The sequence below is a fragment of the Giraffa tippelskirchi genome, chromosome 9 (genome assembly GCF_054371585.1).
Source record: "Giraffa tippelskirchi isolate mGirTip1 chromosome 9, T2T-mGirTip1v1.2.pri, whole genome shotgun sequence".
In the NCBI taxonomy this organism is placed as follows: Eukaryota; Metazoa; Chordata; class Mammalia; order Artiodactyla; family Giraffidae; genus Giraffa; species Giraffa tippelskirchi.
The window spans coordinates 93,380,169-93,406,653 of record NC_137283.1 but is presented as its reverse complement, the minus strand read 5'-3'; the positions used below and the strand labels follow the sequence as shown (position 1 = coordinate 93,406,653).

General features: G+C 41.0%; 1 protein-coding gene across 30 annotated transcripts in view; it reads left to right on the top strand.

The window, feature by feature from the left end:
- NCOA7 (nuclear receptor coactivator 7) overlaps positions 1-26,485 on the top strand; it is a 173,830-nt gene that overhangs the window by 28,411 nt on the left and 118,934 nt on the right. For 5 of the 30 annotated variants that reach the window (XM_081529832.1, XM_081529836.1, XM_081529851.1 and 2 more), the window contains exon 3: positions 489-568. The exons of 23 other annotated variants lie outside the window; for them this stretch is intronic. The gene's annotated coding sequence lies outside the window, so the exon portion shown is untranslated. Of the gene's footprint in view, positions 1-488; positions 569-23,940; positions 24,067-26,485 lie in introns of all 30 variants that reach the window. 2 more of the 30 variants (XM_081529833.1, XM_081529834.1) reach the window with 1 other exon arrangement.

Sequence of the window (26,485 nt, the reverse complement as noted above, 5' to 3'; positions counted from 1 at the left end):
GGTAGCAATTCATGAGAGTTCTGCTCTCATGACCTGGCACATCCAAAAGGCCTCTTTCTCCTAATAAATACTATCACATTGGGCACTAGATTTCAACATATGAATTTTGTGGATACACAAATGTTCAGATCACAGCACTTGAGATCTATCCAAGATGTTGCTTGTATTATGTAATAATTGTATTATGTAAAAATTATGTAATAATTTTTCCTTTTTATTGCTGAGTAGTATTCCATGATGTATTACAATTTTTTAACCATTCACCCGTTGAAGGACATTTGGGTTGTTTCTAGTTTGGAACTATTACAAATAAAGCTAGGATCATTTGTGTAAAAAAATTCTTTTTGTGAGTATCAGTTTTAATTTATTTGAAATAAATGCTCAGTGGAGTGGCTGAGTCAAATGATAAGTACATTTAATTTTATAAGAAATTACCATACTCTGTTTTCAGAGTGGCTATACCATTTTCCATTCCTTCCTATCTGCAGTGTATAAATGATCCAGTTTCTTGGCATCCTCATCAGCATTTGGTATTCTCACCCTCTTTTTATTTGAACCATTCTGAGAGGTATGTAGTGATATCTCATTGTGATTTTAGTTTGCATTTCTTTAATGACTAATGAGATGCAATGTCTTTTCATGTATTTTTTAGCCATCTGTCCATCTTCTTCAGCACAACGTCTTTTCCTATCTTTTGTCTATATTCTAGCTGGATTGTTTTCTTATTGTTTAGTGCTGTGAGTTCTTTATATTTTCTAGATACTAGTCCTTTAATAAATAGTTTGCCAGTATTTTCTTTTACTGTGTGGCTTTTCTTTTCAGCTTCTTAACAGAGTCTTTTGCAAAGCAAAAGTTGACACTTTTAACTTTAATGATTCAATTTACTAGGTTTCCCTTTTATGGATTGTGCTTTTGGCATTAAGTCTAACAACTCTTTGCTCAGCCCTCGGTCCTGAAGATTTTCTTTCATTTTTTTTCCAAACATTTTATAGTATTATGTTTCATACTTAAGTTGGCTATCCATCTTGAGTTAATTTTTATATAAGATGTAACTTTAGGTCAAGATTCTTCTTTTCCTTTTGCCTAGGGATGCTCTAACAGAGAAGGCAATGGCAACCCACTCCAGTACTCTTGCCTGGAGAATCCCATGGACAGAGGAGCCTGGTAGGCTGCAGTCCATGGGGTCGCTAAGAGTCGGATACGACTGAGCGACTTCATTTTCACTTTTCACTTTCATGCATTGGAGAAGGAAATGGCAACCCACTCCAGTATTCTTGCCTGGAGAATCCCAGGGATGGGGGAGCCTGATGGGCTGCCGTCTATGGGGTCTCACAGAGTAGGACACGACTGAAGCGACTTAGCAGCAGCAGCAGGGATGCTCTAAATAGTGATTCCACAAGCTGTGGCACCTTCTCAGGCTGCATCCAAACTGATGTCAACAGTAAAGGTGACAGTGGGTCATGAACAGCCTGCTCAGAGTTAATAGTGTTTTGTTCCTAAGATACAGGGGGAGGGGAGCCCCTTAAACTGAGAATGCAAGGTGAAACTTCTGGAAGAACAGCCTAGTATTTGTCAACTCAGAAATGCAAAAGTTAATTGTCACGCTTGCCTTGACCTCTTGTGGAAAGTATGCTAACAGTGAAAAAGAAAAACATTCAAAAATGGGGTGTGATCCTAGGGCCATAGAAATAACAGAACAAGGCCAACAGTCAGTGGTACTATTAAACAGTAAATCACTGTGATGAGTTATTGGGAAATGAAAGAGAACAGTTTAAACTGTTTCAGCCTGCAGTTTAGCTATTATGATGCTATTGTAGCCCCAAATGGTCAAGCTTTAAAAGCAAACAGCAAGTAAACAAACAGAAACCTGAAAAACTTTATTATCAGAAAAGAGGTAGCCAGAGTCATAAATCTTTTCAACTGCCTCTGACAAACCGTAGAATTCTGTAAAGTGAAATCACCAACAGGATCTGCTTGAAAGCAAGTTTCTGACTACCTAGGGCAGTTTGCTCCAGCGTATGTATTTACAGGTGCTCCAAGCAAGATCTCTAGGGAAGATCAGAAAGTCAGGCCAAGGGTACAGCTGCAGTGATGTGGCCACACCACCTTACACAAACCTCTGCTAGTGAAAGTGAAGTCGCTCAGTCATGTCCAACTCTTTGCGACCCCATGGACTATAGCCTACCAGGTTCCTCCATCCATGGGATTTTTCAGGCAAGAATCCTGGAGTGGGGTGCCATTTCCTTCTCCACTACTAGTGTGCAGAGGAGAGCAAAAGCAAGATCTACCCTGATTTCTGCCTGCTACCACAATATGTATCAGAAGCCCTAAAAATTGCTTTTAAACTCTCGTCCCCCATCCCTTTACCCTTCTGAGTAGTTAAATAGCCTCTGTTTTTTGGTACACTACTTTACCTTGTGGTTTCATAAACATTGCTTGATTGTATTTAGTCAATAATCCTTTACCTACCCCCTCTGTTTATGGTTCTCTTTCTTTCTGAAATTAACATCAAAGCAAAGTTAAATTTAAAAGACCTCATTTTAATAGTTTAGGATTAAACTGGAGGATCACCCAATCCTTCCTTGTCTTTATCTTGAAATATGCTGCGTAGCTCTAAATGGAAGTGTGACTCAGCATCACTACTCGATAAATCTGTTCTGGATAAGCCCTAAGGATCTCCTGGCTCTGGCTCACTGGGTTTCTCAGCATCTTCAGTGTTTTGTTTTAGTTTTTTATTCCTGATCACATGATTCATGAGACATTGTTCCACACTTTTGCAAATAATTAGTATATACACAATTCATATATTATGTATGTGGATATTAATTCTGTGAGACTTGATAAGTCTTGAAACCAATGAAAACTGCATTATTAAAGTAAATTATACTTTCTGTACTATCTCCAAGGTGACCATTATTCCTTGTGGTCTCTGTGCCCTCTTTCTTCCTCTCATGGTTAGAAGGCAGGTATTTTGTATTTTTTTTTTTCCCAATCGTGCCACAGGGCTCCTTTCTTTCACACTCATTTTGACATTATTTGGCCCTTGCAGAATTTAGTGTCCTTTCAGGGATTTTTGTGTAGGTTCCTTTTGTGCTCTTTGTGTATATGGTTCATCCCCAAATATGATTTGACTGCTGTGGAAATTTAGACTCAAAGGGCTTGAATAGCTTCAGTGAGATTACATAACAGGCAGGTGAGGCAGCGTTTGAGCCTAACTTTGTCCTTAACAGGGCTGCCCAGGGCTGTGTGGCAACTTGGTGGCAGAATGGCACCGATAGGACACAGGTGCCTGACCTGCTGCCACTCACATTATGGGCTGAGTAGATTTGTGGGCAGTCTGGCAGCTTAACATTAATTTATGCCACTGCAACTTAATATGCAGAAATACATCATGGATTCTAAAGACCTGTGTTATAAGTGACCTTTTCTATAAACAACTTGTTTATAACTTGAAGACGTCCCATAATCCATGTCTTATCTACTTTGTGCTGTATGCTCAGTCACTCAGTCAAGTCCAACTCTGGCGACTCCATGAAGCCCACCAGGCTCCTCTGTCCATGGGATTAATCCAGGGAAGAATACTGGAGTGGGTTGCCATGCCCTCCTCTAGGGGATCTTCCAAACCCAGGGATCGAACCCATGTCTCTGTGTCTCCTGCCTTGGCAGTTGGGATCTAGTGCCACCTGGGATCTACTTTATCCATCCATCAGTTCAGTTCAGTTAAGTCGCTCAGTCGTGTCCGACTCTTTGCGACCCCATGAATCGCAGCACGCCAGGCCTCTCTGTCCGTCACCAGCTCCTGGAGTCTACCCAAACCCATGTCCATTGAGTCAGTGATGCCATCCAACCATCTCATCCTCTGTCGCCCCCTTCTCCTCCTGCCCCCAATCCTACCCAGCATTAGGGTCTTTTCCAATGAGTCAACTCTTCGCATGAGGTGGCCAAAGTATTGGAGTTTCAGCTTCAACATCAGTCCTTCCAGTGAACACCCAGGATTGATCTCCTTTATGATGAATTGATTGGATCTCCTCACAGTCCAAGGGACTCTCAAGAGTCTTCTCCAACACCACAGTTCAAAAGCATCAATTCTGCGGCACTCAGCTTTCTTCACCGTCCAACTCTCACATCCATACATAACCACTGGAAAAACCATAGCCTTGACTAGACGGACCTTTGTTGGCAAAGTAATGTCTCTGCTTTTAAATATGCTATCTAGGTTGGCCATAACCTTCCTTCCAAGGGGTAAGCGTCTTTTAATTTCATGGCTGCAATCACCATCAGCAGTGATTTTGGAGCCCCCAAAAATAAAGTCTGACACTGTTTCCACTGTTTCCCCATCTATTTCCCATGAAGTGATGGGACCAGATGCCATGATCTTAGTTTTCTGAACGTTGAGCTTTAAGCCAACTTTTTCACTCTCCTCTTTCACTTTCATCAAGAGGCTCTTTAGTTCTTCTTCACTTTCTGCCATAAGGGTGGTGTCATCTGCATATCTGAGGTTATTGATATTTCTCCCGGCAATCTTGATTCCAGCTTGTGTTTCTTCCAGCCCAGCGTTTCTCATGATGTACTCTGCATATGAGTTAAATAAGCAGGGTGACAATATACAGCCTTGACGTACTCCTTTTCCTATTTGGAACCAGTCTGTTGTTCCATGTCCAGTTCTAACTGTTGCTTCCTGACCTGCATACAGGTTTCTCAAGGGACAGGTCAGATGGTCTGGTATTCCCATCTCTTTCAGAATTTTCCACAGGTTATTGTGATCCACACAGTCAAAGGCTTTGGCATAGTCAATAAAGCAGAAATAGATGTTTTTCTGGAACTCTCTTGCTTTTTCGATGATCCAGCGAATATTGGCAATTTGATCTCTGGTTCCTCTGCCTTTTCTAAAACCAGCTTGAACATCTGGAATTTCACGGTTCACGTTGAAGCCTGGCTTGGAGAATTTTGAGCATTACTTTACTAGCATGTGAGATGAGTGCAATTGTGTGGTAGTTTGAGCATTCTTTGGCATTGCCTTTCTTTGGGATTGAAACGAAAACTGACCTTTTCCAGTCCTGTGGCCACTGCTGAGTTTTCCAAATTTGCTGGCATATCGAGTGCAGCACTTTCACAGCATCATCTTCCAGAATTTGAAATAGCTCAACTGGAATTCCATCACCTCCACTAGCTTTGTTCGTAGTGATGCTTTCTAAGGCCCACTTGACTTCACATTCCAGGATGTCTGGCTCTAGGTGAGTGATTACACCATCATGATTATCTGGGTCATGAAGATCTTTTTTGTACAGTTCTTCTGTGTATTCTTGCCACCTCTTCTTAATATCTTCTGTTTCTGTTAGGTCCATACCATTTCTGTCCTTTATCGAGCCCATCTTTGCATGAAATGTTCCCTTGGTATCTCTAATTTTCTTGAAGAGATCTCTAGTCTTTCTCAATCTGTTGTTTTCCTCTATTTCTTTGCATTGATCACTGAAGAAGGCTTTCTTATCTCTCCTTGCTATTCTTTGGAACTCAGCATTCAGATGGGAATATCTTTCCTTTTCTCCTTTGCTTTTCCCTTCTCTTCTCTTCCCAGCTATCTGTAAGGCCTCCTCGGACAGCCATTTTGCTTTTTTGCATTTCTTTTCCATGGGGATGGTCTTGATCCCTGTCTCCTGTACAATGTCATGAACCTCTGCCCATAGTTCATCAGGCACTCTGTCTATCAGATCTAGTCCCTTAAATCTATTTGTCACTTCTACTGTATACTCATAAGGGATTTGATCTAGGTCATACCTGAATGGACTAGTGGTTTTCCCTACTTTCTTCAATTTAAGTCTGAATTTGGCAATAAGGAGTTCATAATCTGAGCCACAGTCTGCTCCCGGTCTTGTTTTTGCTGACTGTATAGAGCTTCTCCATCTTTGGCTGCAAGGAATATAATCAATCTGATTTCGGTGTTGACCATCTGGTGATGTCCACGTGTAGAGTCTTCTCTTATGTTGTTGGGAGAGGGTGTTTGCTATTACCAGTGCATTCTCTTGGCAAAACTCTATTAGCCTTTGCCCTGCTTCATTCTGTACTCCAAGGCCAAATTTGCCTGTTACGCCAGGTGTTTCTTGACTTCCTACTTTTGCATAATACAGTTAATGTCAGAGTATTAACCAACCAAAGCAATATGAAACATACAGTCTGTGTACCCCACCTGTGTAAGTCAGGTGTGTGCATTACAGTGATCTAGTTTATACCCTAGAATTGTATGTTGTCTAAAAAGAGTAGTTGCCCATAATAGGAATGAATGCAGAGCTACATTTGGACAGACAATCTCAGCTTGCCTTCTTGGTCAAGTTCAGAGTCTTAAGATTCAGTGGAAAGCGTCACCTGGGTGGGTCTGGCTGCTTGATCTGCAGCACTGCTGAGGACCCAGGTGATGCTCCCCACTCCAGCCCGGCAGAAGCACTCTTTGAACCTTAGGAAAGAGCTGTCTCTTTGTGGTAAAGCTGGGCTAAGAATGCGTATACCACATGGGTGGAGTGGTGTGATGTGAACTCTTGCCCTTCCTTTAATTAACAGTCTCTAGGTTGTTTTTTCCTGCTGGCCAAGGGCCATTAGAGAAGAACCTTAGTATGTCCCAGTTTTGAGGGAAAACATTATTATTACCAGTTGTTGGATTCGGATATTATCATATTGCAGGCTTTACTTGAGCTGGTATATGAAAAGCAAACAGATCCATTTTAAGTGCTTGGTATATATTAACTCTAAACTCTCTGAATATTTGGTTAATAGCTTTTCAGTTTTACTGCCTACTGATTCTAATAAAAGTTAATAATAATAGCATTGTGGTGCTTTATAAAGTGCTTTCAGGTACATTCCCTCACTTCAGTCTCACCATGATCATATGCTATGCTATGCTATGCTATGCTAAGTCGCTTCAGTCGTGTCCGACTCTGTGCGACCCCATAGACGGCAGCTCACCAGGCTCCGCTGTCCCTAGGATTCTCCAGGCAAGAATACTGGAGCGGGTTGCCATTTCCTTCTCCAATGCATGAGAGTGAAAAGTGAAAGTGAAGTCGCTCAGTCGTGTCCGACTCTTAGCGACCCCATGGACCGCAGCCTACCAGGCTCCTCCGTCCATGGGATTTTCCAGGCAAGAGTACTGGAGTGGGGTGCCATTGCCTTCTCCGCATGATCATATGAGGAGATAGAAATGCAGATGATAAAGCCATAGTTTGAAGGTTAAATAACTTGCCTCCAATCACTGAGCCTTTAAATGGATGGTCTGGACCCTGTATCCCAGTCTGCTTCGTCTGTATCTCTGATTGTTTTTCTTCATTCTGTGTTGTATCAGTTGAAATTGCATTAAGTGTTCATTTTTGCATTGTCTGAGGGGGGATTAGAACATATTTGTAGCATCATACTGTGATAAGTAGGAAAAGTTGTATATAGATTTGAAAGTAGAATGTTCTGTTTGACTTGACTGGAAACTGTATCTGATTTCAGCTTCTAAGAACCATCCTAGGGGGCTGTTGGGGACACATGCCTGTAGTGATCCATAGACCTATGCAAGAACACTCCCGCATGTGATATTCTTAGCTCCTATTTATGTTTATGTGTTTACAGTCTTTCTCCCCCTAGATGGGCCATCTGGAGGGAAGGGACTCAGCAATAGTTCATTCCTCCTTCCTTATGCCTTCTTAAATATTAGTTGACGTATGTGGTTGTTCAGTAGCTCAGTCGTGTTAGACTCTGCAACCCCATGGACTGTAGCACGCCAGGTTTCCCTGTCCTTCACCATCTCCTGGAGCTTGCTCAAACTCATGTCCACTGAGTCAGTGAAGTGTTAAGTATTTTTTGACCAATCAACAGACTAAAAATATTCATTTAAAACAGCTTCTTTAATGTAGGATATAAATGGTTTGTGAGTCTTAACTTTTTATCACCTTACATTTCTCAGTATTCAGAATTTTACTAATCTTAAAAAATTAAGAATCCTTTCAAATCATTTCCTGTGAAAAAGCTGCATATGCCTTATTTGAAATTATTCCTAATTACCAATTAAACTCTTGTGTGAGCTGTAATGTTGTTTAAGGCTCATGTTTCCTATTTTCTTGATTTGAATTCAGAACAAGTGGCTCTTAAGGGAATATTTACATATTGCTTGTCATTCATTACTGGGAAAAACAGCCATGGTCAAGTTTGATCTGCTAATGCTTTCAGGAAATCATTAACTTTTTTTTTTAACAGATTAAAAAAAAGGCATATAAACATTTAACCAGTAGCAGACTCATGCTTTTTGCTTCATTTTTAAAGAACAGGCATAATGACTTGATTTAATTGTAGAATACTGCTTTTCAAGCTGTAGGTCACCAACCCATTGGGCATCGTGAAATCAGTTTAGCGGATAGGAACCAGCGTTGTTTTAATGGAATGGAATAGAAAAGATCAGTCAGTACTGAGCTAGACTGAATAGAAAATGATCAGTGTGTGTTTTATGTAGTCAGAATAAATATTATTTCATGAAAATCTTGTTTTAAATTTTATAAGGATGTTTATATTGAATCTCAATTTAAAGATTTTTTTTTTTATTGTGCACCATATTGAACAATGACTCATTGATTTAGAAAATTCTTCAGTGGTTGGTATACTGGCAGTGAAGTTATTTTTCCTCATCAAAAAACAAATTTCTTTGATCTAACACACATTAAGCAATTGTTCAAAGACAGCTGTACATAAAATGCTTGTGATGATATAAATGTTCTTTCCCACAGTGCAGTGTAATGGGTCTAACCAATTTTAAGGGTAAGTGACAAGCTTGTCCCTGTTTAACTTGAAATTCCCTTGTTGATCTGGACTGTCCCAGATCCTGGAGTGAGACCCAAGGAAACTGTAATTCAGCAAAACTACCTGATGAAACTAAGCTTACGCAGCTTCTGCTTTGGGGCCTCCTGTGGGTTATTTCTTCTCTGTAAGACTACTTACTAGCTGTGGGGTTGTATAGTTTTCTTTTCTCTTAAATGAGAATTGTAATAGTAGTTACTTATTTTTTAAGATTGTTGAGAGGATTGACTGAATTAAAATACATGAAGTCTTTGAAATAAGCTCTGTTGAAAAATAAGCACTAATAAATTTTAATATAAATTTATATTGCCTAAGTAAGGAATACATGAATAAATGAAAGATTGAGAAAGAACAAGAATAAACATAATATATAGGCATGAATTCTATGTACATTTCAGGGAGTTTATCTATCCCTTGAAACTTGTCCAGGCCCTAGTCGCGGCTCAGTAAAAGACCCAAGACAGGACTCCAAGATACAGAAAGACCAAAACACATGAAAAGTAAATGATTTAAGCCGCGCCCCTCCTTGCCTGTTGTTGCTGACAGTCAAGAAAGACTTGAGCTGAACTGACTCCTGAGTTTGACTTAAACTTGTCACTACTGGCTCCAGAGACTTTTGTCACATGCATTTGAAACCTTTCCTTGCTGTTCGCTTGGGAGTTGGTGAAGGACAGGGAAGCCTGGCGCGCTGCAGTCCATGGGATTGCAAAGAGTCGGACACAGCTGAGTGACTGAACAACAGCAAATTGCTGTTGGTACAACAACTCTTCCACAAGAGAAAATTGAGTTCTGAACTAGAAAATGCTTTGTGCTCACAGCTCAGGAAGTTCATCACTTATGCTTGTAATCCAGCTGTCATTGGTTTTGGTAGAAGTTTTCCTTTCTTTCCCCCTCACATTCCTATCTGAAAATTGCTACAGTCTTCACCGCCTCTAACTCATAAGTCAGATGCTGACTGCATGCCCTCCCACACAGCCTCCCAGGTTAGTCTCTCCGAGGCATGCTTCAGATATGTCACTTCCCCATCCCCAATCTTCTCTTGAATTTGAGGTTCTGAACAAAATGGCTCATGCCTACCTTTCTGTCTGAATCTCTTATTTTGATTTTCTGTACATTTCTTACTCTTTGCCTCCTCAGGCCTCTGCTTTCATTGTGCAAAGAACTGCACTTTATTTACACTTTTTATTTACAGTGACGTCAAACCCGTCACTCTGGCAACCCCATCTTTAATTATCTCCTTGAGGCCTTTCCTGTTTCATCGAATCCTTCACCACCACCCACACACATAACTAGTTGTGCCCTCCCTTGCCACTTGTCCCAAGACATTGCTAGGCTTCCTAATCCCTTCTCTTGGAGCCCTGAACACCATTTGTCTGTGGACACACCCAGTAGCACTCTCATCTTCTCTGCCTTGTTTGCTTGTGTTATTTATTGTCAGTTCTTTTTCATTTTTATGTTCCTCACAGGGTGTAGGTTCATGTCCTACTCCTAACAGTCATTCACTGTGAATGATAACCAGCATGTACTATGGAACAGAGATTGATTTGTGTACTCATCTAGTCTCATCATTGCTCTGTTGCTATCCTAATTACAGACAAAGATGCTAAACTGTATCACAGATATTATGTAATTGACCCAGGGTCACATAATGATGAGATAGCAGATATGGGACTCAGCCCTGGTATGCCTGACCTCACAGACTATGTTCTTAATTATTATGTTGTATTCTTCATTAAACTACGTTGAATTGAATTTTATAGAACCTTATCAGTTACCCATATAAAGATAAGTAAGACTCACTGATCTAAATGATACAATAACTAATTAAAACTGATATTTTCTGCTTTTCACTGTAAAGGAATTACTAGGAACTTTGGAACGAGCTAGGAAATCTCTGTGCTTTCAAGGAAACTTTGCAAGTCCTTACATACCAATGAAAAAGTCAGCAATCTCCTGACCTTCCTCTATATTTGGGGTGTATATCAAGGATTCCCCTATGATTTCTTCTCTTGATTCAGAGCTGGCGGCCCTAACAGATGAAAGTCTCCCAGCTTGGTTCCTTTTGTTGTAGAAGCAGTGACCTGGTGCTTGTTCCACAAGGCATGTACGTGTTCATACACTTTTTTCAAAAACTTTCAAAATTAATTACTTTATTTCTTTTTTGGCTGTGCTGGGTCTTCGTTGCTGAGTGAGCTTTCTTTAGTTGTAGTGAGCAGAAGCTTCTCTCCAGTTGCAGTGGCTTCCCTTGTTGCAGACCTTGGGCTCTAGGGCAGATGGGCTTCAGTAGTTTCAGCACATGAGTTTAACAGTTGTGGCTTCTGGGCTCCAGAGCACAGGCTCAGTAGTTGTGGCGCATGGGCTTAGTTGCTCTGCAGCATGTGGGATCTTCCCGGACCAGGGATCAAACCCTTGTCTCCTGCATTAGCAGGCAGATTCTTTACCACTGAGCCACCAGGGAAGCCCCTGTTCATGCATTTTTACTTTCCTCTTCCTTCATGTACCATTTTAGATAAAGTTTGCATAAGTAAAATGGTTAATGTCCCATTTTTTTTCTGTACCCGTTTTGTGTTATACCTGCGAACACTTGCTGGGCCTGCGTACTTGTCTTAGCTTTTTGCTTCTCACATGTAAAGAAAAACAGTATTGAAAAGGATAATGGGCCAGATTTAAAGAGACTGAGCAAGACGTAGGGTGGCCTATGGTTTGCAAATGTGACTCAGCACCAAATAAAGCAGAGAGATGATTTAGCACCACGGAGCCTGAATCAGAGTGTCCCAGGGATGAGAAAGGAAGATGCTAGTTGAATTGGGGAACCTCCTGGATCTCTTCCCAAAGCAAGATGTGGCCTAACATCTGCTGAGGCAGAAGGTGGTGGCTGCATGAAGGAGGGCTTTTCTTAATGGTTCTGTTACTAGAACCGTGCAGTTGATTTCACTTGAACCATGTAAAGCAGACTTTGAGGTGGGTATGTCATGTACTGAAATGAGAAATGTAGTGTTCTAGTTTTGAGACAAGGTTTCTTTAGGTATGAATTGAGAGTGTGATGTGCATATAGAGGAACCAGAAAACAAGGCTATGGATTGCATCAAAGTTTAAAAGTAGTATTTATCAATGTACTTATAGAATACTTGACAAACTAGATAGCCAAAATATGAACCTGGGAACGTAGGAAACAGTTAATAAGAGGCCAGTTATTCATGCTTAAAATATCCTTTTCTATACTTAGGGAAAAAAACAACCATGAACCCTAATTCTGTTTCTAAATCACTCTATGGCTTTAAATACAGTTTATATATACATGTCCAAGAGCACATCTGTTGTACAAAGATGACTAGATTCAAAATGGATTAATCCTGCTTTTGAATAGGTGGCATGATTTGAATCCAGTTCCTGTCATGGATGCTTTGAGCTAAGTTGTTAATCTTTCCATTAATTTTTCCTGTGCATGTGAGAATGTTACTGTTGATTATGACAACCTTGGTGCGTGTTCTTCGCCATTTGAAGAGGTTTTGGTTTAGAAGTTGTGTAAATGTATAATTTAAAGCAGGTGAATTTTGATATTTCAGGTTAATTTTGTTAGCACAGCAGAAAGCTGAACAGTAATTTGGTTATTTCATTTTCAGAAGGTAATATAAGCAGATGCTGGTGAGGTCATTGGGGAATGAACCATCTCCATTTCAATGGCTCCATCATTTTTTTTAAGTGGGAGGTATTTCCTTTTACTTTGCTAAATCAACTGCTTTCACTAGATAACAAGAGAAATTTAATTTCTTTTAACCGTAACTCTGAGCTTCTATAATCAGGGTTTCAAGACATTTTTCTTTTATAAGAGTAGATGTGTTTTAAATGTAAAAGTGAGCAATATGTACACATTATGTATATGAAAACATAACTTTTCTGATAGCATGTGGATTTTTAAAATAAAAGAATTAGTTATAAACACACATATTTACCTTTAAGTGCAATTTGCACTGTCTTAACAGGTCACTGAAAACTTAAAATTATAAAGCTGGTTGAGTTATAAACCTAATCTATGTAATCTTTACCTTCTTCTTGTTTATTTTTAATGAATAGGAAAATCTTTCTCTATTTTGAATTTGGTTTCCATATTATCTGACGCAAGCAGATGTCTTAAGTAAGACGTCCCCTAGCTCTTTCACCTAATCAAAAGTAGACTTTATTTGTTGTTGCTGTTGTTCTCTCACTCAGTCATGTTCAACTCTTTGCAACCCCGTGGACTGCAGCATGCCAGGCCTTCCTGTCCTTCACTGTCTCCCGGAGTTTGCTCAGACTCATGTCCATTGAGTCGGTGATGCCATCCAACCGTCTCCTCCTCTGTTGCTCCCTCTTCTTTCTGCCTTCAATCTTTCTCAGCATCAGGGTCTTTTCCAGTGAGTCAGCTCTTTGCATCAGGTGGCCAAAGTATTGGAGCTTCAGCTTTAGCCTGAGTCCTTCCAATGAATATTCAGGGTTGATTTTATGTAGGATTGACTGGTTTGATCTCCTTGCTGTTCAAGGGATTCTCAAGAGTCTTCTCCAGCACCACCATTCAAAAGCATCAATTTCTTGGTGCTCAGCCTTCCTTACAATCCAACTCTTAACGTTCATACATGATTACTGGAAAAACCAAAGCTTTGACTAAATGGATCTTTGTTGGCAATGTAATGTCTCTGATTTTTAATACACTGTCTAGATTTGTCATAGCTTTTCTTCCAAGGAGCAAATGTCTTTTAAATTCATGGCCATCCACAGAGATGTTGGAGTCCAAGAAAATAAAATTTGTCACTGTTTCCATTTTTTCCCCATCTATTTGTCATGAAGTGATGGGAATGGATGCCATGATCTTAGTTTTTTGAATGTTAAGTTTTAAGCCAGGCTTTTCACTCTCCTCTTTCACCCTCATCAAGAGGCTCTTTAGTTCCTCTTCACTTTCTGCCATAAGGGTGGTGTCATCTGCCTATCTGAGGTTATTGATATTTCTCCCTGCAGTCTGAATTCCAGCTTGTGCTTCATCCAGCCCAGCATTTCTCATGATATGCTCTACATATAAATTAGATAATCAGGATGATAGTATACAGCCTTGACATACTCCTTTCCCAATTTTGAACCAATTCATTGTTCCATGTCCAGTTCTAACTGTTGCTTCTTATCCTGCATATAGGCTTCTCAGGAGGCAGGTAAGGTGGTATGATATTCTCATCTCTTTAAGAATTTTCCATTGTTTGTTGTGATCCACACAGTCAAAGGCTTTAGCATAGTCCATGAAGCAGGAGTAGATTTTTTTCTGGAATTCCCTTGCTTTTTCTGTGATCCCTTGAATGTTGGCAATTTAATCTCTGATTCCTCTGCCTTTTCTAAACCCAGCTTGTACATCTGGAAGTTCTTGGTTCATGTACTGCTGAGGCCTAGCTTGAAGGATTTTGAGCATAATCTTGCTAACATGTGAAATGTGCAATGAGTTCAAACAGTAGTTTGAACATTATTTGGCATTGCCTTTCTTGGAGATTGGAATGAAAACTGACCTTTTCTAATCCTGTGGCCACTGCTGAGTTCTCCAAATTTGCTGGCATATTGAGTGCAGCACTTTCACAGCATCATCTTTTAGGATTTGAAATAGGTCAGCTGGATTTCCGTCACGTGCACTAGCTTTGTTGTTAGAAATGTGTATTCTTGCCACTGCTTCTTAACCTCTTCTGCTTCTGTCAGATTCAGGGGATTGGTTCTGGTAGACAAGTACCTGAAGAACTATGGATGGAAGTTCATACCATTGCACACAAGGTGGTGACCAAAATTATCCCCAAGAAAAGGAAATGCAAGTAGGCAAAGTGGTTTTCTGAGGAGGACTTACAAATAGGTAAAAAAAAGAAGAGAAGCAAAAGGCAAAAGAGAAAGGGAAAGATATACCCAACTGAATGCAGAGTTCCAGAGAACAGGAAGGAGAGATAAGAAAGCCTTAAATGAACAATGCAAAGAAATAGAGGAAAACAATAGAATGAGAAAGACTAGAGGTCTCTTCAGGAAAGTTAGAGATACCAAGAGAACATCGCCTGCAAAGATGGGCACAACTCGGAGAGTAGCTGGTAAATTTATTTTCCTGCATTCAGAAATCTAATGAGTGTCTCCATGGCTTTCTTTTTTTAAAAAATAATTTTATTCATTTATTTATTTAGTTTCATTCTTTCTTGGTACACAACTTTTCTCTAGTTTGCATGCACAGGCTTTTAATTGCAGTGGCTTCTCTTGCTGCCAAGCCTGGGGCTCTAGGCAAGCAGGCTTCAGTAGTTGGGGTATGGTGGACTCAGAAGTCATGGATCCCGGGGCCTAGAGCACAGGCTCAAGTTTAGGCCCATAGGCTTAGTTCCTTCAGGCACGTGGGATCCTCCCGGACCAGGAATAGAACCCATGTCTCCTGCATCGCCAGGCAGATTCTTTACCGCTGAAACACCAGGGAAGCCCCTCCATGACTTTCTTTCAGTGTACAATTTCATAACAACTGACTTTTATAGGCACATCATATAAGAATCTTCAGTCCCTCTCTGAGTAGGTTGGAGATGTAGAAGCACCAGGTTATATAGTAACTTGGTAATGTCCTGGGGACTTGAAAGAAGTGATTGAGAGATTAGAAAGAATATAAATGTCAGGTTTATGTTATCTTGATATCTCATTTTCTTCCTCCGTTCCTCCTCTTAACACAGGCACTGTAACTAACTTCAGAAACATAAAATCTTTTAGTTGAAATACAGAGGTTATCTGGGCTACCACACCGTGGCTGGAAACTCCACTCCACCCAACAAATTGGCCTTTTCCAGCCTGGATTTCAGCTTTCCCAGTCAGAGGCATGTCCCAGGGACTCCTAAGGATGTTTCTTGCTTAAAAAGCTCTTGTTAGTCGACAGTTGCTTTTAAATTTTTAGTTAAAATTTATTTCCTTTCAGATCTTAGAGGAAATGCTTTCAGTTTCTCACCATTGAGATTGATATTCGCTGTGGGTTTGTCACGTGTGTGCGTGTGCTCCGTTGTGTCCGACTCTTCGCGACTCCATGGACCACAGCCTGCGGGATTTCCTCGGCAAGAATACTGGAGTGGGCTGCCAGTTTCCTCCTCCAGGGGAGCTTTCTGACCCAGGGATCAAACCCACGTCTCCAGCACTGGTAGGTGGAGTCTTTACCACTGAGCCACCTGGGAAGGCCAGGGAAGACTGAGTGCTCACTCAGTTGCTCAGTCGTGTCCGACTCTTCACAACCCCGTAGACTGTAGCCCACCAGGCTCCTCTGCCCATGGGATTTCCCAGGCAAGAATACTGGAGGGGGTTACCATTTCCTTCTCTAGGGGGTCTTCCTGACCCGGGTTGTCATATATGGCCTTTATTATGTTGAGGTAGGTTCCTTCTATGCCTACTTCCTGGAGACTTTTTATCATAAATGGGTATTGAATTTTGTTGAAATCTTCCTCTGCAACTGTTAAGGTGATCATATGGTTTTTATCTTTCAGTTTGTTAGTATGGTATATCACAATTATTGATTTGCATATATTGAAGAATCCTTGCTTCCCTGGGATAACACCCACTTGATCATGGTATATGATCCTTTTAATGTGTTGTTGGATTCTATTTGCTAGTAGTTTGTTGAGGATTTTTGCATCTATGTTCATCCGTGACATTGGCCTGTAATTTTCTTTTTTTTGTGGCATCTTTGTCTGGTTTTGGTATTAGGGTGATGGTGGCCTCATAGAATGAGTTCAAAGGTTTTCCTTTCTCTGCAATTTTCTGGAAGAGTTTGAGCGGGATAGGTGGTAACTCTTCTCTAAACTTTTGGTAGAATTCACCTGTGAGGTCATCTAGCCCTGGGCTTTTGTTTGTTGAATTTTTTTTTTTTTTTTTTTATCACAGCTTCAATTTCTATGCCTGTGATTAGTCTGTTCATATCTCCTATCTTTTCCTGGTTCCATTTTGGAAGGATATAGTTTTCTAAGAATTTGTCCATTTCTTTGAGGTTGTCCGTTTTATGGCATATAGTTGCTCATAGTAGCTTCTTATGATCCTTTGTATTTCTGCATTGTCTGTTGTAACTTCTTTTTCATTTCTCATTTTATTGATTTGAGTCCCCTCTCTCTTTTTTTTTGATGAGTATGACTAAGGGCTTGTCAATTTTGTTTATCTTCTCAAAGAACCAGCTTTTATTTTATTGACCTTTGCTATTGTCTCCTTCATTTCTTTTTCATTTATTTCTGCTCTGATTTTTATAATTTCTTTCCTCCTGCTAACTTTAACTTATTTTACTCTTTGCCAGTTACTTAGGATCCACACAAAATAAATCAAATCCCTCTTTCATATATTATCATTGGATGTATTTGAAGATAATGTCGTATTCTCTCTGAACCCTCTCTTTTTCAGGCTGACTATCCTAAGTTTCTAAGTATCCTCACTAAAAATAGTTTTCAGATTCTTCACTATCTTAGTATGGTTTTGATAAATGTATTTGGGGAAATATTATACTTTTGTTAATACAGCAGTATACTTCATTAGTTTGTTGACAATCATTTGCACTAAGGGAAAAAAGTGTTTTCCTTGTGAATTAGAATTTTATCTTGTTTTCCATCCATTATTCCAATTTTACAGAAAGTTTGAAGCCTGATTTTTAACATCAAACATATGTGCTCTCCATTCTAGCTTGGGCCAAATTATACAGGCTGAACAACAGGCTTGCTATGTCCTTGTCTGCGTAGTTGATAAAAATGCTGAATTGGAGAGCTGTATGCATTATGGCATATTTGTACTATTAGCAGTTAAATAATTATCTTTAAGTCTTTTGACTTGCTGTGACTCAATTTTCTTTCAGTTCACTTAACCAAAATCTCTAGCTCAGCTCTTTCCATCCTACTTTCGTTAATAAGAAGCTAGCCACAGACATTTTCAAGAGCCTAAGTGAAAACTTGTTATACTGCCTCCTGTGACATGAGCATCAATATGCCAAATCTAGCAGCCTATTAAAGAGAAAATTATTTTAGTTAGTATTCATTCATTTTAGCATACCCATGGTGTCTCCTAGCAGCCAATAATTCATCTTCAAGTAATCACAAATGATTTGTCTAATATCTGTCAGTTTAGTTTTCTGGAAGTTGGTATAAAGCTGCTTTTAGTGTGTCATTTCTAGAATTTTTTTGTTCCTTTTTTTAAACCAGGATCTTTTTTCTCTTCTAGTCTTTCTCCATGATTCTTCCTTGATTACTAGTAATAGTTTTACCACTCAAGGAGTTACTGCTTATAGGGCTAGAGACTTCATCCTGGGTTTCGTTTTTTTCTTAGCCATGCGTTTTAGTTTTTTACAGTCTGTTTGATAGAGCTGCAAATTAGGATTGAACTAGATCTACTTTCTCTCTCTTATAACTTCATTCAGGGTGCCATAGGCAGTGGGCTTATTACTTCTTGTCTCTTCATCCTCTCAACATCCCTGAAATTTTCCTGTTACTTTTTCCTTTGCATTGTTTACAAACTTCTGTTAACTCTGATCTTCAGCTGTCCATCATTGTTCTTATGGGTTTCTGTCATTTGCTTTTTGCTTTTGTTTGAGTTTCATTATGTGCCTTTCTGCCTCCCTTATTTATGTCTGTTGAAAACGTGGGTTCATCAGGAAGCATTTGTTTCTGAAGATGCTTTCTGCTTTGCTCCTTCAACAGGTTCATCCATGGTAGAGTTGGCAGAATTTGTTTTGAAAGAGCATATGCCTCTTGAGCCGTTTCCCTTTTAGACTCTGGCCTTGAAGTCATACTCATCTGTCCTTTCCCTCAGCAGACATTTGTAGGAATGCACAATCTAGTGTAATAACAAGATACTTGTAAAGTAGTAACAATGGAATAAGTACTAGAAGCAATGTGACTGTCAAGTGCTCTGAGCGTGAGGCAGAAGTGACTGCTCAAAAGAGCCAGGGTATCATCATCAAAGAGGTGATGTGGGGCTGTCTTCAGATGCCATAAGGAGAAAGTGAGGGAGGAAAGTCTGTGCAGATGCATGGTCACGTGAATGTGCCTGGGATTGCATGTGACTGGGACACTGAGAGAGATTTCCTTAGATTAGTTGCGTCAGTATCTAACTGTATACTTCAATATCTTCTTTTCGATTTACAGTCACAATCTTCAGCTGAAAGGTAAGGAGAAAACATTGCTGAAGATCCAAATTCACAATATTCCTCCCCAGATCTTCCAAGTCACTAAAGAATTATTTCAGGATTTTTCCCATAGTAGATCAGTCCCTTGACCATGTGTCTGGACAAGTTCCTCCTGACGGATGGTTTTGATAAGTGTTAGGAGAATCTCTAGATTGGTCAACCTAGACAGCATATTAAAAAGCAGAGACATTACTTTGTCAACAAAGGTCTGTCTAGACAAGGCTATGGTTTTTCCAGTAGTCATGTATGGATGTGAGAGTTGGTCTGTAAAGAAAGCTGCGCACTGAAGAATTGATGCTTTTGAACTGTGGTGTTGGAGAAGACTCTTGAGAGTCCCTTGGACTGCAAGGAGATCCAACCAGTCCATCCTAGAGGAGATCAGTCCTGGGTGTTCATTGGAAGGACTAATGTTGAAGCTGAAGCTCCAGTACTTTGGCCACCTGATGCGAAGAGCTGACTCATTTGAAAAGACCCTGATGCTGGGAAAGATTGAGGGCAGGAGGAGAAGGGGACGACAGAGGATGAGATGGTTGGCATCACAGACTCAATGGACATGAGTTTGGGTAAACTCCGGGAGTTGGTGATGGACAGGGAGGCCTGGTGTGCTGCGGTTCATGGGGTCACAAAGAGTCGGACACGACTGAGTGACTGAACTGAACTGAGGAGGATCTCTGCCACTTTGTCCTAACCCAGCCTGGTCAGTTTTTGGTTGCTTCCAAGTCTGCTTCCCTGCAGGGAGCCCCCTGTGCTTTACTCTTTCTCTTTTAACTATTATAGCAATCAGTAAAGCAAGCACTGAATTAATTTATTACTTGCTAGATAAGAAATCATTCATTAATTCATTGGTAATGCTAATGAAGGATTGAAGTTTCCCTTCTGAAGAGGAAGAATAAGCCCACAAACCATTGGTTTTAACAAGTCCACTTTGTCATTGGCCGGTTAAGAGGCTTCATTTATGGTCCATGAGGGTCTAGTATACCAAAGCTGCTCACAAGTTGAGTTTTTAATTTTTTTAATATTTAAAATTTTATTGGCACATAGTTGGTTTACAGTGTGGTGCTAGTTTCTGCTATACAGCAAAGTGACTCAGTTATACATATATATATTCTTTTTCATAATTTTTTTCCCATTATGGTTTATTACATGATATTGAATATAGCTCCCTGTGCTATACAGTAGGACCTTGTTGCTTACCCATTCTGTATGTACTGGTTTGCATCTGCTAATTCCAAACTCCTAATCCTTCCTCCTACCCTGTACCCTCTTGGCAACCACAAGTCTGTCCTCTGTGTCTGTGAATCTGTTTCTGTTTCTTAGATATGTTCATTTGTGTCGTATTTTAGACTCCACATGTAAGTGATAATATCACATGGTATTTGTTATTCTCTTTCTGACTAGCACCTTCTGAGGGTGTAGGGCTTCCCTGGTGGCTCAGATGGTAAAGAATCTGCCTGCAATGTGGGAGACCCAGGTTTGATCCCTGGGTCGGGAAGATCCTCTGGAGAAGGGAATGGCAACCCACTCTGGTATTCTTGCCTGGGAAATTCCATGGACAGAGGAGCCTGGCAGGCTACAGTCCGTGGGGTCGCAAAGAGTCGGACACAACTGAGCGACTAACACTAACACTTCTTTTCTCACTAGAAGTTGAGTTTTTAAAATCAGCTGTGGCTGATAGACTGCTCAAAATTCACAACCAGTTATAGTGAGACAGCGCACTAAGTTTATCTGCTGGGAAAGTGCTGCTACGAGTGGGAAGTTCTTTGGCAGGACTCCTGAAGGACAGCTAGTGTCTCAGCAGCTTCTGTTGTTTTCCCATAGTCAGGCTGGTCCGGCGCTCACACCAGTGTGGCGTCATCACCCTCTGTCCCCCACGTGGCGCACAGCCTCTGCGCCTGCTCCCCCACTCCCCGCCCTGCCGCTTCATTAAATTAATTTTTTCAAGATAAAATTTTGCCCCCATCTTTGTTACTATAGAGTGAATCGGTTGGTCATAGAAATTCAGTGACTTGTTAATAATTTGAGGCCATAAATTTAAATGAGTCTCATGGTTTGACCTCATTGTGGAGAAAGTGATAAATAAAGCAAAAAGCAGAAGCCAGGAAAGACAAGTGTGATCACACGCAGACACATAAAAAATTTTTTTGTGTAGGCAGAACAGCTAAAATATTTAACAGGAATAAGGGGGGCAGGTCTTTCGTGTGAGGGTGGAGTCAGGAGCTGCTCGGGGGGCTTCAGTACCCTCCCCCATGCTGCTGCCATCAGCACGCCCCCATGCCGCCCGAATAAACATACAGTCCTGATAAAAGCAGTCAGCCCATTTAGCAGGTGCAACTTTAAGGCAACTCTGCTTTTGTGCAACTTTTCACGCAAGTGAAAAGTGGAAGTGTTAGTCACTCCATTGTGTCTGACTCTTTCCAACCCCATGGACTGTAGCCTGCCAGGCTCCTCTGTCCATGGGATTCTCCAAGTAAGAATACTGGAGTGGGTTGCCATTCCCTTCTCCAGGGGATCTTCCTGACCCAGGGATTAACCCTGGGTCTCCTGCATTGCAGGCAGATTCTTGACCATCTGAGCCACCAGGGAAGCCCAAGACAACTCCCCAAGTCTTCCTTAACTCATCCAAAATTCAGTTCTGCTCCTCAGTCCTTCCTGTAGAGAAATTATAAAGTTAATACTAGCTTCAGCAAGGCCTTTTTCCCTCTCTTTCTTCCTTCCTTTTTGTTGATTCCACAAAGTTGCTTCCTCTGAAAAATAACAATCGCCCTTAAAAAAAAAAACAAACAAACTGGCAAGTTAAGCTGTGACATTTTCATTGTTTTTTAAAAATCATAATGCATACAAATATATTTGGTAAGCAGATCATTGAGAAACCATAAAGAATCTTTAAAAATAAGATATACTTTGATACATAGTAGAGTATTAAAAGGAACGTGTGGGTGACTTATTTTTGTTTTTTAATAAGCAAAAACTATTTGGCTTTAACTATGGAAAGCAAGCACTCAGAAAACACATAACTGTGTGTCTGAAATCACTAGATGCAACTAAAGTGACTTAAAAATAAAAATAATACTTATTAAATATCTGTGGACATAGGACAGTCCTCTGTAGCTGTAAGAAAATTCTAAGAAACTTCAAAAAATATATAATGAAGATTTTTTTTTTCTGAGTAATCAATCTTCATGTGATTTTTTAAAAAATTTATTCATTTATATATTTAGGCTGTACTAGGTCTTCATTGCTGTGTGTGGGCTTTTCTCTTGTTGCGGTGAGCAGGGGCTACTTGTGGTTTGCAGGCTTCTCATTGAGGTGGTTTCTCTTGTGGAGCATGGGCTATACGCACGCGGGCTTCAGTAGTTGTGGCACACGGGCTTAGTTGCTTTGCAGCATGTGGAATTTTTTGGACCAGGGAGCAAATCCACGTCCCCTGCATTGTCAGGTAGATTCTTAACCATTGGACCACCAGGGAAGTCCCTCAATATGATTTAAATTTGTTATTTACTTTGTTTTTTTATTTTTATAGACATTTAGGGCTAAAAAACACCTCAAAAACTACTTAAGCTAATTTTTTGGTAGAGATGATTTCCTGAGTCTTGAGAGGCTGTTATTTAACCAGGGTCAGTTAGTGACTAGTTAGGGAATTTCCATTCATTCATTCCACAAATGTATATTTTGATTCTGTTGTGTATCCTGGATACTGTGCAAAGAAAGTGCTGAGTCTACAGTGGTAGTTAAGATAGACATTGTTCCCCATCTCACATTCTTTTGGGGGAATCAGCTATTAAACAACTAATTGCAGTAATCATTACTCAATTACACTATTGCTAAGTGCTTCAAAATAAAAGTAGATGGCAACATAGAGTCTGTGGTAGGGAGACCTAACCAAATCTGAGCGTTAGGGAAGGCTTTCTTGAAGAAATGGTGTTTGGTATCTTGAGGGATGATAGAGATGAGGTAGCGAAAGAGCGATGGGATTCATTCTTGATGGAGGGAGAGCTTGTATAAAGATGGAAGGTACAATCAGTAGGAAAGAGCAGTAGTGGAATGTGGAGATTGAAATGGAACAGGATCCAGAGTCCAGTTTTCCATGTAAACAACTTAGTGAATAGTGGTACCTCCAGTAAGATAGGGAACACCTCCAGGAAACCAGGATCTGGGGAGACAAGCTGTCAGGTTCAGTTTTGCTCATACTTGAGTTTGCTGTACTGTGAGAAGAGTGCATAGAATTACGGAGTAGGTGATGGGATCCACAGAGAAGAAGCTCAGAGCAGAATTCTGAGCTGGAGGTATAAAGTTGAGAATTAGCAGTTGGGGGATAAAAATGGAAGCCATAGGCAGTGGGTCTTCTGAGAAGAGTGTGAGGAGGCAAGTCCCTAAGCTGCTCTGTTCCTGATCTTCTCCATCACAGTTACTAAGCAAGACCACCCATTAGTTTAAGCCAAAAATCTAGGAGTCCATTTTAACCTTGCTGTGCTCAGATGGTAAAGAATCTGTCTGCAATGCAGGAGGCCTGTGTTCAATCCCTGGGTCGGGAAGATCCCCTGGAGAAGGGAATGGCTACCCAATCCAGTTTTCTTGCCTGGTGGACTACAGTCCATGAGGTCGCAAAGAGTCAGACATGACTGATCAACTAACACTTTCACTGTCTTTCAGCAAAGCTGGTGGACTTCACCTCTAGAACATAATCTGAATCTGTCCACTTCATCTCCTAATTCCCACTACCTGTCTTCTGGATCGTTGCTGTAGCCTTTGACTAGCCTCCTCACTTCCACTCATGCCCTTAACAACCCATTCTTCACATAGGAGCCAGAAAAAAAACTTTTAAAACACACATCAGGTCATCTCATTCTCTGTGTTAAATCTTCTGGTAGCTTTTCATAGCCCTTGACATAAACTCTAAACTCCTTACTCTGGCACCAAGCCTGCAAGTCTCATCCTCTGACCTCTCTGATTTCATTTATCAGTGTTCATCTGGGCACCTGCTCTCTGTTGCTGGCGACCTTCCTCCTGAATGCACACACAGGGGGCTAGAGATGAAGAGGCCCCTCCACACCAGAAGGGGAGGTGTCAAGAAGGCCAGAAAACATCTGGTCAGTAGTGTTGGTTACAGCTGAAGGGTCAAACGAGACCAGAATTAGAAATTACCTACTGAGGCCTCACAACCCCTGGCCCGTGCTGGCTGCATCATCAGTGCTGAGCCCTGTGTGGGGCATTTCCTGAAGCCAGCTGCTCTGTGACTGCACTGTCCTTTGGAGGAGTGTGTAATCCTTTTCCACTAAGAAGCTTGGTGTTCTAACTGGTCAAGGTCACTGCACACTGAAGCATTGTTCTTGGTGGACCAAAAAATAGGGAACAGAGGAACAAAGGAGTAAGTGAGAAAGACATCGGTTTTTACCAGTTACAGACACTCACTCTTTTTTCATGATTTGAAGCAACAGTGATACCAATAAGAAATTCAAATGGTATAAAAGAGTGTAGCACACCTGATTTTTGAAGTCCTCTGACCTTTTCTCCCCTGCAATTTATTCCCCAAAGATAACTTGGAGAATAGAATTATACCTATCTTTTCAGAAATATCCATGCATATATAATCATGTTTTCTCTCACTCGCTATAGCTTCCTTTTTTAAAACTTAATACTATGTATAGACATCTTTCCATGATGCCTCCATTTTTCTTTTTTTTTTTTGCTATTACAGTGTTGCATTGAATTGCATTGTATACATATCTGTGTTTTTGTGCAAATATTTCTGTACAATCAACTCCTAGCAGTGATTAAAGCCTATATACAGTTAAATTTTTGATAATGACTCCAAATTGCTCTCCGGAAAGTTTGTCTGAGTTTGCACTCCCACAAGCAGTGTTTTTCATAGGATGTTACCATTCATCTATGAAACGCATGCTTTTTAAAAGTGGTTACTTGGAAATGTCTTGGTCTGTTACGTTTCTCCCTCTTCCTTCCTTTCCTTTTCCTGTCTTTTTGTTTTTCTTTCTTCTTTCTCTCCTTCCTTTCTTTTTTCCCTGCCTCCTTTTCTATTCATCCAGTCATCAATATCTACTAAGAGACTCTTCCACAGTGGGCAGTGTGCTGTGACAGCCCTAAATGGCCTAGCATCTCCTTGAGGAGATGAAAACGGATTCCATGCCTGCCTGCCCAGGCCCCAGAGGAGATTGTGCAGGCACTCAACTGTGTTTGTTTGAGAGCAGTGAGCATAATAGATACACATGCATATCTTGTGTGAAGAGAAATGGAAGGGACTAGAGATATTTAGCCGGAAGAAGAAAAAAAACTTGCTGTGAGATTGGGTGTCCTCTCTGTCTCATATTTTGAAAGGCCTGCCACAAGGAGCGGGAATCTCAGTTCTCTGTGGTACAAGGAGAAGTCAAACCAAGGCGGGGAAACTTCAGAGGCAGGTTCTGATGCTCAGTGTCATGAAGAACTTTGTAAATGCCTTTGATTACTTACAAGTCCTTCTTGTTCAGTTAGTGTTCTGTTTCACGCAAGTGGGAAAAAAAAGATCTCCAAGAGTAGACGGGACACGAAGAATGGAGGACTTCTGGGTTCAGCCACCACATCTCTCAACTGTTCCCTCTTCACTCTCAGACCCTACAGGGAGCTGCCAGGGCGGCTGTAGATCCTCATTATGTGGTGACGAGCAGACTGCCTCAGCTCCAGCCTCACATCTTCCTGGATGGGGAAGAGCTCATCCAGTGGTTCAACTCAAGAGCTGCCCTGACTGGACTGCAGTGAAAACTCCCTTTTGGGAAAAAATCAAAGATAAAAACCAAACAACTCGAGTTTGGGAAAGGCAGCTGGGAAGGAGCACACGGTGGCCAGTGGTCTGCTGTCCTTGGCCCATCTTGCTGGACAGGAAGAGCAGGTTCTGCTGCTCTGGGAGCGGGTCAGTTCCCTGCACAGCCTGAGGCCAGCCCCAGTTCTGCCCAGAGCCGCTTGTCCACTGTTTTGACAACAGGGGGGAAGAGTCTTCTGGGAATCGGACTTCTCTAGCAGCTGTCTTCTGATGGCAGAGATTCAGGGACCAAGCACTTCCTTTGGGAGATGAGCAATTACAAGTCCATTTTGTTTGACAAATCAAAGATTTTTTTTTTTCCTGGCAATACAATTCCATTAAAACATTTAGCAGGCTTTCATTATGTTTTCATTGGCCAAGCACCAAGGCTGGAAACCAGAACCCTAGACTTGGCGGAGCCATGGTCTTTGGATGAAGATAGAATTTGGCTTGGGAATTTTGGGTTTCTCAGGGGCTTCCCTTGTGGCTCAGCTGGTAAAGAATCCGCCTGCAGTGCGGGAGACCTGGGTTCGATCCCTGGGTTGGGAAGATGCCCTAGAGAAGGGAAAGGCTACCCACTCCAGTATCCTGGCCTGGAGAACTCCATGAACCGTATAGTCCATGGGGTCGCAAAGAGTTGGACACGACTGAGTGACTTTCACTTCACAGCTGTGAGCTGGTCCTCAGCCCATTTCCTTACCCCTGAGGACGGCAGAGGA